This window comes from Propithecus coquereli, unplaced genomic scaffold (assembly GCF_000956105.1).
Source record: "Propithecus coquereli isolate 6110/MARCELLA unplaced genomic scaffold, Pcoq_1.0 Scaffold146, whole genome shotgun sequence".
Classification (NCBI taxonomy): Eukaryota; Metazoa; Chordata; class Mammalia; order Primates; family Indriidae; genus Propithecus; species Propithecus coquereli.
Genome location: NW_012138969.1, coordinates 1639801 through 1656943, shown reverse-complemented (window position 1 = coordinate 1656943; position 17143 = coordinate 1639801). Strand labels below are relative to the sequence as shown.

At 41.6% G+C, this 17143-nt stretch overlaps 1 long non-coding RNA gene across 1 annotated transcript in view; it reads left to right on the top strand.

The window, feature by feature from the left end:
• LOC105806797 overlaps nucleotides 1–16949 on the top strand; it is a 31084-nt gene extending 14135 nt beyond the window's left edge. Inside the window, exon 3 of the long non-coding RNA XR_001137292.1 lies at nucleotides 16151–16949. This is a non-coding gene — a long non-coding RNA (uncharacterized LOC105806797). The remainder of the gene's footprint in view (nucleotides 1–16150) is intronic.
• The last annotated feature ends 194 nt before the right edge of the window (nucleotides 16950–17143 follow it).

Here is a 17143-nt window from a genome sequence, read left to right as displayed (position 1 = left end):
AATATCTAAAAGGACTCAAAACGTTAATCTGACAGCTCCTAAGGATAAGAATTGGGTCTCATTTGTCTTTATTTCCTCAGAACCTAGCACAAGGCCTGGGACAAAACAGATGCTTAAGAAACTTATTGAATGAGTGCATGGTGCAGATAAGACCACTGGGCTTCAAACAGAGACAAAAGCATCCCGAGGCAGGAGATGTGATCAGGAAGACTCCTAGAGCAGGGGACTCGGCATGACAGGAGGTGCTTTTAACAACTTGGAGCAGCATAGCAGGTTTATAGCAGGTACAGTACCAGATAACTGGATCAACAGAGGTCTGGGGAAGGAAACAGCACAGTGCAAGAGAAAGAGGCTGGGCTTCATAACTGGGCCAAAGCCAAGGACTGGCTCCAATAGCAACTGTCTAACCCCAGGCTGGTTGTTAAACTCTGATCTTCAGTTTCCTCACCAATAAAATTTGGGTAAGAATACTAACTTGTCTGGGGAACTGAAGAAAATAGACATAGAGTCTCTAGGAGAGTGTGTGATAGGTTGTACATGCTCCGTAATTGGTAGCTTTTATTTTGGTTGAAGTTGGCTGTATCCATATCATCAAGGCTATTTACACAGGGAGGATTTTGGAGGAGCTTAGACTAAAACTGAAAATGCAGAACTTATCAACTTGGATCTTGCTTGAGCAAGCGCATTCCTTGGTACCGGTGCGTCCTTGTAAATAGAATGTTAGAATAGGGCACTTCCCGACGCAACGGTCCACCTCCCTTCTATGTGGTAGAAACGTGTTCAGCAGCTGGATTCTTGTGAACATATAGAGCCATTAATAACCTGTGCTAGCTTTCGAGCTATGATCACAGAATGAGTCAGTGAGTCAGTGGCCTGGGTACAGCTGAGTCCCCATGTATATTTCTCTTGTTCAGAAGTTCTATTCTTTTTAATTCTTGTGAGGTTTTTGAAAAACTTGCTTTCATAAGCCTTTTTAAAAAATATTCGTTAGTACCAGCCACAAAATGCTTGTAACAACAATAAAAATTAGGAAAGGAGACTCTCCACAAAATCATAGAAATGGCAAAACTGACTTTTTAAATTCATTTAATAAGCTTAAGTCGAACATGTTCTCTGAACTCAGAAATGAGCCAGGGCCATAAGAGGTGCATAACAAGGAATTAAAAATGGGGTCCTTGCCTTTAGGAAGCTTCAAATCTAGAAGCATAACATTTTGCGTTGGGAGGAACTTTAGAGAGTATTTTATCCAATTTACCCCCAACTTTTTCATCTCCCACTAAACAAAACCCTCCATAGCAAAGAATGAAACATGCCCATTTATATCAGTTGGGAAGGAATTATGAAGCATATTATGTTCTATGAATATCTTGAAAATTTATTCTGAAGTATCTTGTGATTTCAATGACTTTATTTCTCCCTTTAAAATTCTATTGAGTAGAGGCACAATCTCCTCTATTCCTAGAGAAAGCATTCTCCAAGTAGACATTTGTTGCCTTCCCTCACTGTAATTCCATTTTTCTAAGTAGATTCAGAAAAGAGTATCAAAATATTTTAAGCTCATATTCTCAAAATTGATTGTTGGAGGGTTAGAGATGCTTATTTGTGCCTTGCCTCTCGTCTGGGTTCTTAACAAACTGAAAATCTGCACAAGGAGCCAGGTAAGTATCTTAAGTCAGTATCCACCTTATTAACGAGTGGAGTGAGTCCCAGGTGCAGATCCAGAACTAGTCTGGAATATATTTGCAACACTTAAAACATGAAAAGGATTTGTGGCCAGAATATATAAAGAAGTACTATTGATACAAACCAATAAGAACCATCAATTTAACTTCTGGTTCTGTATCTTGGAAATTCTCTTACATGTATACAATAAACTTCACTGCAATGTTCTGTATTGAACAGCCAAAAAACTGGAAGCAACCTAAGTGTCCTCCAGTGGAAGAATGAATAAATAAAATCCTCTATGGTCCTACAGTGCAATATTATGCAGCAGTTAAAAGAAATGAACGAGGCATATATATAGCCACAATTATAGATTTCAAATCGTATTATTAAATGAATAGAGGAATATGTAGAATGATAAAAATTGTATGGTACCGTATGAATTAAAAACACAAAAATACCATACAGTGTTTATAGATGGGCATTCAACAAATATTTACCAAGCACCAGCTATATACCAGGCCCTGACAGACACACAACAGATGTATGTGTACGTACACACACAGAGCTTGGTATGTTTTCACGTGATATATTTATAAATGGCATGTGTTTATATGTGTTTATGTCAATTATATATTTAAACATTCATCTGTACATAAAAGTATAGTGTATTTGACATAGTATCAATATGATATGAATATTAAAGAATCTAAAATGATACCAAGTACATGCACACACCAAAACCGTGACCATTGCTGTGCCTGGGATGGGGGAGGGGGAATGGATGGTAATTTTATTTCTAGCAGCAGATATTACAAAATATTGCTAGTTCTTATGTCTGAATGGTGAGGATATGTAGTGTTTCTTACATTCTTTATACTTTTCTGTGTATTTTAAATTTCTCAAAATCACAGGATGTCTTTGAAAAGAGGAATATGTTTATCACAAAATTTCAAATGGGGGGAAAAAAGCAGATTACACAGTGATGACTGGTCATGCTCATGCCTCTCCCTGCATCCCAGCGTGTGCACTTGGGTAGTTGAAAACCTTCAGGAAACACTAACGTGGGCAATGGGCCATGCTCTAAGTCACCTGAAATCTCCTGATTTCGATTTCATTTGAAATCACTCCTATTCCCATGGGTTTTGATAGTCATGGCTGGAGATGCCGTTGAATTGCCTGACCTCTATTAATTGCCAGTCTTATTGGCCAATTGGTCAAATGTATGACAACTCTTAATCTAACCAGCGCTTCATAGCCCATTCAGCTGGGTAGTCCCTGCAGATCCAGTCAGTTCTGCTGGACCCACCTGTCATGTGTCCTCTGAGCCTCGCTCAATTGTTATTTTCTCAAAGTGCTCCCAGGAAACACGTTGTGTTTACCAGGCCAGTGGAAGCCTCAGGATCCATAACGAAGCCCCATGGGCTCTGCTTGTCTTCCTCTTCTGGGGTGCATGCAGGGTGGCCCTCCTAGCCATGCCCTGGAAGAGGGAGGGAGCCAAAGTGTTTTCCCCAATGCTGGGCCCAGGATACTCGCTCCTCACTGCACTGGGGCCTCTCTCCCTCCCATCTGGCTGGTCCATTTTTCTCTGCCTTCTACAGACAGGGACCTCCTATCTGTAACTTGAGTCCTCTTCCTGGCCAAATGCATGTGCTTCCTATTCTGAGAAAGGAAGGGAAGGTGAGCCCTGCTGTCCATCAAACAGTGTCACTCCCCCTGGTGGGGAGGAAGGAAGCATGTCGCTCACCTCTCCCTCCCTGTGGGCCCGGCCCATGCAGCAGTGAGAGGGGAAGCCCAGCCTCCTCCACCTCTGACTGCCTGGGTCAGCCACCATCCAGGGGGCCTGAGGGGATGCAAGTGGAGGGACTGATGGGGACCTACTGGGTCTGACTCCTTCTGACAATTCTCAGTTAAAAATGTAAGTCACAGAGGTGTGTAACCAGACTTTCCAAGCCTCCATCCCTGTTCAGTATAAATTCTAGTGTATAAGCAATTACTTCAAGACAAAGAGCTCTAAAGAGTTTGTTTGGAAGGCGCATCTTTGTCCTGAGGAAAATGAATTAAAATCCCAGATTTACTAAAACTATGTCCAAAAGGAAGTGAATCCTAGGGGAGACCCAAGAAGCCCCAGTCTATCAAGTGGATTTTCCCAGATTTCCTGGCTTGATGACATGGTGGTGGTATTTGAATTTTAACGCTTACAATCACTTGAGAATACACTAATTAAGACATCTCTTTGAATTAAGTCCATCAAATAGCCTGGAAATCTTCCGGAAAGAATTCTACAAAAATTTATAGTACTTCTATTTATCATTATAAGAAAGCAGTCACAACAGGGAAAAATTTTATAGGATAGTGTTAAGTTAAAAAGCAAAATTAAAAATTGTGTCTGTAATAGGATTGAAACTATATAAAAATGACATGCATATGGACAGAGATTCAAATGAAACTTGAAAACCGTGATTTATTGGGGAGATGAGGTTGGAGATGAATTTTTATATTTGATTTTGATTTCTTGTTTGTAAAATAAGAACAATTTTATAAAATGACATTTCGCAGGAGAATTCTGGAGAGAAATGGCTCTCAAGATGGAAATTCTCTTTGCTATTTGAGTTCTTAAGAGGAGGGCAAAACCCCTAAACAGTGTTAGTCTCTGGTTCTACTGATGGTAATTCTATTATCTATCTGGCACAGAGATTGGCAAACTATGGCCCACAGGCCAAATCTAGCCCACGAGACAAGAATGGTTTTTACACGTTTAAATGGTTGGGGAAAAAACCTAAACCAAAAGAAGACTATTTTGTGACATGTGAAAAATTGTACGAAATTCAAATTTCAGTGTCCGCAAATGAAGTTTTATTGGAATTCAGCCATATTCATTCATTCCGCGGCCACTTTCATGTTACAATGGCGGAGTTGAGTTGCAACAGAGACCATATGGAATGCAAGGCCTAAAATATTTACTATCTGGCCTTTCTCGGAGGAAGTTTGCCAACTCCTGCTCTCGGACATCGGTTCAATATGGCCAAGAGAACACGGACATCCCACGTTATTGTATTTCTTTAGCCTCACTCTTGCTCGCCTCCTAGTGGGGAAAGAACATCATTGAAGTCCCCAGAGTGCCAACCTCAGATAAAGCTTGAGAAATACGTGCCATAAGCCTTCTAAAATATCCTCCTTGCTGTTGCTAGAAAGGAAATTCAGATATAATAAACACTTCATGGGGCTTTTAAAGCTGTTTAGTTAATACTTATTCTCTCTTGGAAATGAAAAGCCCAATACACTGGGATTGTTGTCACGGCTGTTATTATCACAGTGATTATTCCTATATATGGTCAGAGAAACAGTCAGAAGCTGTCACACTCCCCTGCTCATTACGAACGAGATCTTTTTCCAACTGAAATAATAGCCTGCGAGTCTAATTAGAATAAAGCTCATTAGAGACAGAGACGGCCATTAATGCCTCGATTGATTTTTCTAATGAAGTAAGCCGGGGGAGGAGACTTTAACAGCACAGCTAATTATTTTTGCTTTTCTTCAACATTTCTTCGGCATTTAAAATTGTTCTTATAAATTGTTGTTGGACTATAAACGAAAACGCTGCTGAAAAGCGCTAGGGGATTGAAGAGGCTCTGACACGTCCAGCCCTGGGGAAGGGGGGGAAGGCGGCTGCTTCCAGCCCTAAACACAGCAACCCCTGGGGATGCCCTTTCTTCCACTCTTCCAGCCTCCTACCTATTGTGTTTGCTCTAGATTCTATGTAGCTGGTCGTTGGTGCATACTCAAGCCACAGAATGTGGTTATCCTGTCCCTGCAACCCTGGCTCAGGGACAGAGCTGAAATGTCCAGATTCTCGTAGAAACTTGGATATCAGAGCTTGCCTCTGGATGGTGATACATGGGGAGAAAGTTTTAGAGAAAAGGTGTTAGGTGGGCAGAGAAAAGAGATGCCTGCTGAATTTATTTTTGCACCAAAATACGGATGGGGCATTTGTGCTTCATTGATCAACATGCTCTTTGCCACCAAGAAAGAAGGCAGTTAAGTCCCACGGTACAAGGTAAAGGCTGTCAAGGAAGGATAACAATAAGTCAAGAAACCGAGACTCAGGAAGCCCACGATTAGGAAGGGAGAGGAGGAGGAGGGGTTATGTGAAGAAGCAGATGAAAAGTAGGAGAACCAAAATAATGCACAGGCCGGAAACTAACAGAGGTTCCCAGTGTCCTCCAACAGGTAAAGGAGAGGAGGATGAATTATTCAGTTGGTCATTCAGTCATTCAACAAACAAGAGCCTGATTTATGACAAGTTTAACAACTCACACTTCCAGACAGAAATGAGCCTCATTAAAACAAACTTCTGTCTTAGCCTTCATTAAAAAACTTCATGTTTACTTTCTCCAAACATGAGAGTTTTGACTGGAATATTTAATTACCTGAGTCCATTGCCACACTTGTGAAGTACTTTACCTCCGAACGTTGTAATGACAGCCAAAGATGGAGTTTAAGGAGCCTGACAGAACACTACGGAACAAGAAGGGGACACGATTCCATATGTGGTTTACATAGGTGTTACAGCCATTGCTGCTTACCTGCAGTTTGCTTTCAGTTCCCCACAGTCAACAAGAAGGCAAAGTACAGTACAATAAGATGTCTTGAGGGAGAGAGAACACACTCACATAACTTTTATTGCACTGTATTATTATAATTGTTATATTTTATTATTAGTTATTTCTGTTAATCTCTTACTGTGCCTAACATACAAATTGAACTTTATCAAAGCTATGTATGTCTAGGAACAAACAGTATATATGGGATTCAGTGCTATTTGTGGTTTCAGGCATCCACTGGTGGTCTTGGAAAGAATCTCCTGCAGATAAGTGGGGACAACTGTACTTAAATAAATGTTAATAAAAACAATGATTGATGGGTAGCGGGATTCTACTGTCATCCTCTGTTCCTCCTGCTTCCGGTCCTGTTGCCCCTCTCCTAAGTTCCAAGCTGTTCTTGTAACAGGGCCTGTGCCCTATTCCCTGCTGATAGTTTTGCCTCAAAACCCACCATCAGTTGTGTTGTTAAAAAAGGAGTTCGTCTGCCATCATGATCTGCAAAATATTGACAGCGTCCTTCCCGTATCAAAGTACCAGGACACTTCCTGTATGACACCACTCAACAGCCTGCACCCCGCCACCCTCCCGCCAGTGCAGCCTCCCTCCAAAATCAGAGTGTCCATAACCCTTGTGATGTGGGCCACACAAGGATGCCAGTAGGTATCAAAAGACGAAGATGAACAGAAACATTTTCTGCCGCCTTGAGTAAGGAAGGCAAACATTTTGCCCAAAATTACCAAACAACATGGTGGCATGATGGGAGGGCCACTGAGGGGGGAAGAGACGCAAGCTTCCTAGAGCAACAGTGGGAAATTCCACGTGAACATTTGATATTGGAGCCAGATCTTAAAGACTAAGCAGTCAAGTAGAGAAGGCTGGGGAGGGGGTGCCCAGGAAGAGAGCAGCACATGAGAGAACACTGTGGGGTACAAGGAGGGCCTGCCTGTTCGGGACACAATGGCGCTTTGTCCTGTCGGGTTTTATTTGCTTATTTGGTAGTAGAGGGTGCATGAACCATCCCGTAGTAACCATTTTCTCTTTGGGATATTAGATTGTTTTCTTTTTTTTCATGTCTAATAAAAACGTTGCAGTGTAAACATTTGTACATATATATTTTAACAACTTTTTGGAAGTATAGTTTACATACCATAAAGCTTACTCATTTTACATGCACAATTCAATGATTTTTAGTAAATTTACTAAATCGTGCTAGCATCACCATGCTCCGGTTTTAGAACATTCCCATCCCCTCAGTAAGATCTCTCCTGCCTGCTTACAATAAATCCCCCTTCCCACCTCCAGCCTCGGGGAACCAGCACACGTATTTTAAATATATATGTATATTTGGGGTTTTATCTTCAATTCTGATTTCTATGATATGCATCTTTTTATGACTCTTAATATATGTTGCCAAATTGCTTTTTGAAGCAACCATACCATTTCACACGGCTGCCAGCAATGGATGAGAGCTGCATTTCTCTCTACACTCTGAAAAATTGGGTATCACTATTTTTAAATTTCTAATAATTTTAGTTCTTACTTTTTGGTTACTGGAAACAGATCATTCTTCTATTTGTGTGTTTTCTGGTTTTATTTTGTTTTAAATGTGCTTTCACTTGTGCACTTTCCTTTTCACTGGGATTCTCTTGCTGCTCATTTTGTTTATTTGTATGAGCTTCTTTTATCGCTTTCACCATTTGCATGTCGTAGGCTGCTGGTATTTTTCCCAGTGTGAGGTTTGTCTTTATATTTGGCTTTATTTTATTATCATTTTTTGACACGCAAAGGTTCATTTTTACGTGTTCAAATGTGTTGATACTTTTCTTTGCAATCTTTTCGTATTCCTTTAAGGCTTAAAGAGCTGTCTCCCCCTCCAAGGCTTTGATAAAAGTTCAGTTTTATGTTCTGCTATATTATTGTTAATTAGATTTAACACGTTATCTTGGAACCTGTTGTTTCTGTGATCCCCTTTGTCAGATACTTAATTCTTACATATCTTAAGGTGTATTTCTGGGATATCTTATTCTGTGCTGGTGATTTTTTTTGATGGGTCCATATTAAAAAGAACACGGGAGAACTGATACACATCCAAGGGATGGATCCCTTATTCGCAGGTAATGAAACCAGCCGTGCTGTTAGTCTGGAAAGACATCCTCTGGCAGGGTTTAGGCTCTGCTGTTTTAACAGTTTTCATGATCTTGGAAAAGTATCTGACATATTCCAGCAGGGAAGAGAAGGCTCTCTGTCCAGACTGTGGTCAACGGAGGTCCAGCCTGCATTAGATGGGAGGTTAGATAGGAAAAACTCTCGCTCACTTCCCAACTCCAAAATTTTAGAATTCCCTACATTTTTTCAATCTATTCATTTATTCGACAAATATTTATTAAGTATCTAACATGTTGCCTACACTACTCTAAATCCTGGGAATGCAGCAGAATAAATTTCTACCCACTCAGAGCTTCTATTCAAGGGGGAAGATAGTCAGTAAAGAAATGAATTAATATGTTAATAATGCTGGGTAATGATAAGGAATATGAATAGAAATGAAGCAGGGTAAGAAGTGCTATTTTATATAGAGTGCTCAAGGAAGACAATGAGTAGCCTTTGGGCAGAGATCTAGGAAATGGGAAGTAATGGATAGAGTGGGGGTTGGGGACCAGGGAGCCAGCCAGGAAGGAGGAAGAACAGGCACCCCGGGCCCCCATGGTCCCCATGGTGCTTGGCTTATGTGAGGGTCTGAATGTAACTGACTGATCCAGACATGGGCCCAATTTCTCACCTAAACAGCTTTATTAACTGTTGGGTCAGTTGGTCTCATTTTTCAATATCATCATAAGAGCAATAATTTATTAAGCATCTACTGTGTGCCTGGCTTTGCTAAATATTTCATGTGTATTACTTCTAATTCCCATGACAACTCTGCAAGTCTTACTGTCTCCACTTTACAGATGGGGAAACTGATATTCAACATGTGTGTATATTGGGCTGAATACACACGTGTCTACAGAAACGTGATAGACTTCTGTAATAAAATCACACCTTAAGCTGGATGGCCAGTCCTAGACTATTTGTCTGTTTTAAACCTGTGGAGAAAGAGAACTTTAGGCACGTTGGAGGAACAGTTTTTTTTATTTGAAGTCACGCTTTGAGCTATTCTCTTTAAACTAGCAGAATTTAAAATTAGGATAATGTCCTTTCCTTTACCACTCCTTAATATCTCTAATTCTTAGCCTAGACACTTCAAACAAACAAAAACTCCTTACCCTAAAGCCTTAGAAATGTATATTCTGAGTTGACCTAAGCTTCAAGTTTCTGGGCAAATAATAATATAGATAATAGAAGAAGATAATAGAAGCCTATACACAGAGTAGGGCATGGTCAGAAAAATTGGGGTAGGCAAAATCTCCTTGGGACTTTTTGAGTCTCTGCTCAGATGCCCCTGTGGTTCTTTCAAACAACCCTTCCTTGTCAGCAGCCCCAGGAGTTTCCATTCTTCCAGCTTGGTGGGGCCTCGTGGGGGTCTTGCTCTCTGTAGCCTTCAGTTCGTCATTTGCACAAGGGTGGAATTGTGACTAACAGTCCCCAATTCTAACTGAGCAAAGAATCTTTACAAAGACTTCCATTTTGGGTCCCTTTGAAGGGGGAAGGGCATACTTCAGCTTGCAGAATTGCTGTGTAGCTCCCAACCCCAGCTCAGTCCCATGTCCTGCCTTCTGACAGCTGACAGTCTTAAGGTTCTCTTTTTAGCACAGTTCTTTAAAAATTAAATGAGACATGAAGTCATGTTACAGAAGCAAACTCCTGCCCTGGCCTGCAGGGCCGGTGTGCAGATGGGGCCCTTGTGGTGCCAAAATGGGGCCCCTCCAATAACAATTCTCTCAGATCCCTTTTATTTAGTTAGTTATTTTAAAATTGATACATAACAATTATATAAATTTATGTGGTACATGTGATATTTGGATACATGCACACAATATGTAAGATGAAATGAGGGTAATTGGGATATCCATCACCTCAAACATTTATCATTTCTTTATGTTGAACATTTCGAATCTTCTCTTCCAGCTATTTTGAAATATACAACACATGATTGTTAACTGTAGTCACCCTACTGTGCTATGGAACACTAGAACTTACTGCTTCTATCTAACCGTACGTTTGTACCCATTAACCAACCTGTCTTCATCCCCCTCCCACCCTTCCCAGCCTCTGGTAACCGCCATTCTCAGGTCCCCTTTCTTAGAACTGCACTAGATGGCCATGTGGTTTATGACCATCTCTTAATTTTGATGTGTTTTGATTTCAAAGTTTTTTGTTACCCAAATATTTGCTTCTCAAAGATGCCAACAGGTGATAATAACAAAGATGAGACTGAAGTGAATTTGAATTTGTTGTCAAGTCACTTCGGTCCTAACTGAAAAGGCAAGGACCAGCCCTGTGGTTTGGGGCTTCTCTGAGATTTACCCACAAGCAACAGGGCTCCACTCTTACCCTGCAGAACTGACATGAAAAGTAAATGAAATTAATATCTGCAAATGCAATTTTCTTCCTCCTTCTCATAGTAAGTTTAATTTCAGAGTAGCAAATATTTGGGAAATCAGAGTTGCAGAGTCTTGTGTTTGCACAGAGGTTTTATATAGATTTGTCTCTCAAAAGGTGGGGCGGGGGCCCAGGAGCACTGCCATGAGGCGTGCAGAGGTGAGGTGACCAGGGATTGTGTGAAAACACAGTTCAGCGAGGCTGCTCGCGGGACCTGGCTCTGCCCACAGGGCATCACTGTGGCTTTCTTGGACTGGACACTCACCATGACATCCCAGCAGTGGGCCCTGCCTCCCGGGCCACTGGCTTCTGCACAGACAGGCCATCCGAGACTGCTGGGGGTGGAGGGTGCAGTTCTGCACGGGTGCCTGAGTTCTGTCTCCCAGGCAAGTGGCCAGTTGCCGCTGCCCCAGTTGTACCACCTTTGGTGGGGACTGGGCCCAGTGGCCTTTCCGCCTCCTACCCATGATCCCACTGAACACGGCCCTGGGCCTGTTGCACACAGCTGCCAGCTCCGCCCGTGGGCTGGCAGCCTCTCCCAGTTCCTCTCTTGCCTGCTGCTCTCCACTTCCCTCCATCTCATTTCTACTCCAAACAGCTCATCTCCAAAAAGAAGGGACTCCCAGTGAGTGGCTTCTGCATTCATCCAACAAACGATTTCTCTTCCAGACTTTATCAGCCTCTTGTTCCCATCTCGGTCAAAACGTTAGCCACAGCAGAAAAAAGAAAGGAACCTCCAGAAGAATATAGCACCACATTGGGCAAGAGCAGCTTTACCTCTGCCCACAGCCTGGGTGTGGCTGTCAGTGGACGTGGGGGCTGGGCAGAAAGGCCTCTCCCCTTAAAACACCCAGCTTAGGCCCTTGGAGGCCCCTCACTACCCCCCGCCCCTGCTTCGTAGCTGCTTCCTTGGCTCCCCCTTGCCTTTCATGCTGGGGGCTCTGCCCAGGGCTCAGCTCCTCTCCACTGCCCATGCTACCATCCGTCTGCAGAGCAGAGCCCAGGTAGTTGTGTGCCTTGGGCCCAGGGAACCTTCTGTCGGCCTGTCGAGACAGGATTCAGCACCTGGCTCTTGGGTATGCCTACTAGGCGGAATAAAGGACAAAGATTTGAGGAAAAAAGAAAAGGTGGGATGGGGGATCCTTTCTTGGGGTCTGAAATGGTCCTTCTGCTGCATTGCTCTGTATAACTCATTTACAGAGTTGGAGACACCACTTTATCAACGAGTATACCAGTTCTCCTGTGTGTCTATGTGTATCCATCTGTCATTCCAAATCCTTCCTCATGGATGAGGTGCCCTCTGACCCTCACATTGGCCAGCTGAGCCTTTGATGTGATTTGAGGCCTTATTTTGACATAGGAAGTGAAGGGACTTTGTTTCTGCCATAGAAGCTTCATTCATGTACGTGGGGTTCCAGCCTGTCTGAGGTGTAAGGCTGAGGTAGAAGGAAGGGTTCTCTGACGCCTGTCAGATGACAGCTATGGCCACAGTCCTCACTCACCTGTCAGCCACAACAAAGACGGTCCCTATTCCCCTGCCAGGAGACTGAACAAACGTAAGGTTTATAATAACAGCTATTACAATAATAGTAATAGTAGAAATAGTAGTAATGCCAGCAGCTAATATTTATTGACTGCCTGCCAGACACTATATTTTTTTCTATTTAATCCTGATCATAACCCTATGGGATAGAGACCATGATTATCCCCAGGAAATCAAAGACCAGTAATCTTGCCAATATCGAACAACAGTGTGTATGCACATATATACACTGGAAATGGCCTCGTTCCTTTCCTCGTAAAACCTTTGTGAAAACTCCACGAGCACTGCCTTTCCTCTCCAGCTGAAGGCCCAGCTTCTGTTTGCAAGCCTACTCTCTGGATCCCGTGAGTTGCGGACGTGTGGAGAGCATCAGTTGACATTAATAGCTTCGTGTTGATATGTTTGCGTGTGTCCTGTTTCCCACATTGGGGAATAAACAATGGTCAGGGACTTTGAGGTCTTTCTAGCTCTCTAGCATGTGGCTCAGAGAGTGTTTCCTGAATGGTCTGGCCAAGGCTAGGGATGGCATCTGCTAGGGGACGCTGCTACTAAGCATACCGTCCTATTATCAGAAATATTGGTTACCCAGCTTCTCTGTCCAGGCAAGGTTTTATACAGCAAGTAAAACAAGCCGAGAGATGACAATGGACTCAGTCTGCAAGCAGCAGGGCTAGAAGTGAGCAATCTGATTGTGGAAGAAACCAAAACATGCTAAGTAGTGAATCACAGTCTAAAAGAACAAGCAGTCGGGGCCATTTAGCATGGGACTAGGCGACCCCTCATGCTTCCACAGGCCTGAAGACTTCATCGTGGGGCAGTATTTTTTATTTGTCAAACATACACATGTCCATGCACACATATATATGTATCAAATTATGTGCTGGGCACCATTTAATCACTTTATTGCTATTAACTCATTTAATCTTCAATAGCCCTGTGAAGTAGGTACTGTAGTTATCTTCATTTTACAGATGAAGAAACAGACACAGAGAGGTAACTTGATCAAGAGCCCAGAGCTAGGAAGTTGCAGAGCAAAGATTAGCACCCAGCCACATGGCACAATAATTCATTATGATGACACTTATATATTAGGTCATTAAATATGAATTGTCCAATTTCAAGTCAAAAGTGTAGTTTATTACATCCCAAACACGAAGCAGTACAATTAATCAAAGTATGCGCCTAAACTATCGACACAGTTTTGCCATCTTAACAATAGCATGTTTATTGCAGCAGCGAAGAAGCCTGGAGAGCGAGTGGCGATGAAATTGCCAAAGGCATTTCCCATAGCTTGTTGAGAATTGAATATTTTTCCTTGCAAGAAGTGGTCGAAAGCCTGGAAGAAGTGCTAGTTAGTTGGTGCAAGGTCTGGTGAATACGGTGGATGACAGAGAGTTTCCAAGTCCAGCGTCTATAGTTTGAGTAGTGTTGTTTGTCATCATGTGATCAAGCTTGTCTTGCAAGAGGATTGGCCCATCTCTACTGAGCAATCTCAGTTGCTTAATTGCAACAGTCCTCATCATTTCATCTGATTGGTTGCAGTAGACATCCACTGTAATCGATTGACCAGGTTTCATGAAGCTGTAGTGGATAATACCAGTGCTGGACCACCAAACAGACACTATTAGCTTTTTTTTGATTAATATTTGGTTTTGGACTGTGTTTCGGCACTTTATCTTTATTTAACCATTGTGCCTAACGCTTGCGATTGTCATAAAGAATCCATTTTTTATGAGTGATGAGAGATATAGGTCCTCTTTCAATCATCTACATGTGGCTATCCAATTTTCCCAGCACCAGTTATTCAATAAGGATTCTTTTCATCAGTGTGTATTGCTGTCTACTTTGTCAAATATCAGATGTTAATGTATGGATGATTTTATATCTGGGTTCTCTTTTCTGTTCCATTGGTCTATGCCTTTATTTTTGTGCCAGTACCATGCTGTTTTGGTTACTATAACCTTGTAGTATAGCTTAAAGTCTGATAAAGTGATGCCTCCAGATTTGTTCCTTTTGCTTAAGGTTGCTTTGGCTATTCAGGCTCTTCTCTGATTCCAAATGAAGCATAGAATTATTTTTTCTCGATCTGTGAAAAATGACATTGGTATTTTGATAGGGATTACATTGAATCTGTAAATCACTTTGTGTAGTATGGACATTTTAACAATGTTAATTCTGCCAATCCATGGGTATGACATGTTTTTCCATTTGTTTATATCATCTGCAATTGCCTTCCTCGATGATTCATAGTTCTCTTTGCCGAGATCTTTCATAAAAATTAATTCAAGATGGATAGCAGACTTAAATCTAAGACATGAAACCATAAGAATTCTAGAAGAAAATGTTGGGAAAACTTTTCTAGATATTGGCCTAGGCAAAGAATTTAGGAAGAAGATCGCAAGGGCAATCACGGCAACAACAAAAATAAATAAATGGTACTTGATTAAATTAAAAGGCTTCTGCATAGACAAGGAAATAATCAACAGAGCAAATAGACAACCTACAGAATGGGAGAAAATATTCACATGCTGTATATCCGATAAAGAGCTAATAATTAAAATCTATAGAGAACTCAAGCAAATTAGCAAGAAAAAATCACACAACCCCATTAAAAAGTGGGCAAAAGACACGAACAGAAGCTTTTCAAAAGAAGATAATGGCCAATAAACATATAAAAAAATGTTCAAGGTCACTAATCATCAGAGAAATGCAAATCAAAACCAAAATGAGATATCCCCTAACCCCAGTGAGAATGGCTTTTATCAAAAAATCACAAAACAATAGATGCTGATATGGATGCGGAGAGAAAGGAACATTTATATACTGTTGGTGGGACTGCAAACTAGTGCAACCTCTATGGAAAATAGTATGGAGATTCCTCAAAGAGCTAAAAGTAGACCTACCATTTGATCCAGCAATCCCACTACTAGGTATTTACCCAAAGAAAAAAGAGTCATTTTATAAAAAGACACTTGTACTAGAATGTTTATTGCAGCACAATTCATAATCGCAAAAATGTGGAATCAACCCAAGTGCCCATCAATTCATTAGTGGATTCATAAAATGTGGTATATGTACATGTGTTTTGACCAAGACAACCCGGATAGGTCAGATGTGGAGTCTTAAAGCCCAGTCCCAACTGTGTCTTCATACAGCCCTAGTGGAGCGAGGATAAGATAAGTTCAAAAGTAATCATTGTATATAGTCCTTAAGCCTTGAAGTAACCTGTTTTGTTAGAAAATGGATCAAAAGCATCAGCCTTCCTTGTGCATCCCACACATACCGAGCACAGTCCCAGATGTGTTATACATACTTAAAGAGAATCCCTGTTTGTTGTTTTGTAATCCATTGTGGAGTGAATTAAAACTAAGACATCCTTGGGTTATATGATCTTCCTCAGTAAAACTTTTAAGTTGCAAACACGGGGATGTAGCTGTAAAGTGTGAGCTGCTGAAATTTCATTCTTCCCGATGAGAAATTGGTCCCCTGAATGGATTGTTCATTTGGCAATTTCTTGGTCAAAGGCTGAGTCTTCTATATACCTGTTATAGCATAAATTCTCACCAACGTAAAGTAAGGGCTTATTTGGGGCTCGGCGAAGCTTTCATGCCTTGAGATACATATAGCTCATAAATCAGCCGAGATGTATTCATCACCTACCTATCTTGTGCCTAGTGGTCATTGATAAAAGTTGGATTCTCTTGCAAGGAGACATATACAGAGAGAAAACTGATTACAAGTAACTGTTTCAGGCTCCGCTTTGAATTTCTCATTTACGTGTTCTTTTTTTTTTTCCTCCAAGGGTCGGGATTACTGTTCGGAAGAAGAGGATATCACATAGCACCGATTCTACCACACAAACCAGGAGCTACTACTGTGTAAATAGGTTACACCCCAGTTGAAATCTTTGCAAAGGTCGGTTCTCTTCAACAAACAGCACAGCAAAAGAAGATCGTTCCATACCGTATGCCCCATTCAATTACAGTGTTTCTTAATGAACTTGCAAAGGAATATTGCTAAAAACAAAAAAACTGTTATCGAACTTTCTTTGTTGCTGCTAGTTAAAACTTGTTGCAACTTTTCACTTCTCTTGTGTCCAGGTATGCAGCAAAATTCTGCAGTTTCACCTTAAAGATATTGTTGATTTTACAGATGCTCTCCAACCTATTTTCTATAAGATGAGGTAGTGGTGAACTCACATATCAAACTTCTCTTCTAGACCGGTTCTGCTTCTAAGACAAGCATCTCCTGCCCTCTCTCCCTCCTCCCCGTCTCTCCCAAGCAGTCCAGAGACGGACTGAGCCTTGCTTCTCACTGGCAATGTTGAGCTTTGGAGATGGGATGGTTGCTATGGCAAGCCTTGTTTCTCTGCTTGGAAGAAGTAGAGAGGCTAGTATCAATTAAAAGCATGTTGTGATATGACTCCCGGAAGTGACATAGGAGCGAGTGGCAGGTTGTTTCATTTAATAGGTATCTTAATCAAGGATTAAGCTTGCAACATTGGCTTTGCTCAGATGCAGATGGAAGTGTGATCATAACCATTTTGAATCCCTCTTCCTCACTTTTTTTTCTAAGACAATAAACATTTTACTGTTTTTATGTATCCTTGTCTTCTCCCATTCATCCAGCTCAGTGTTTTAAGATGATCTTGGGGTGTGGAAGCTGAGCCCTCCTTTGCAGTGACACTGATGATTGGCCTGCGTGGTTCCCTACCCTTCCACCAATAATCTACCAAACATTAGCAGGGTTGTAAGTGGTCCCAAGAGAGGAGGGGACATCCCATGACTTTTTAGGA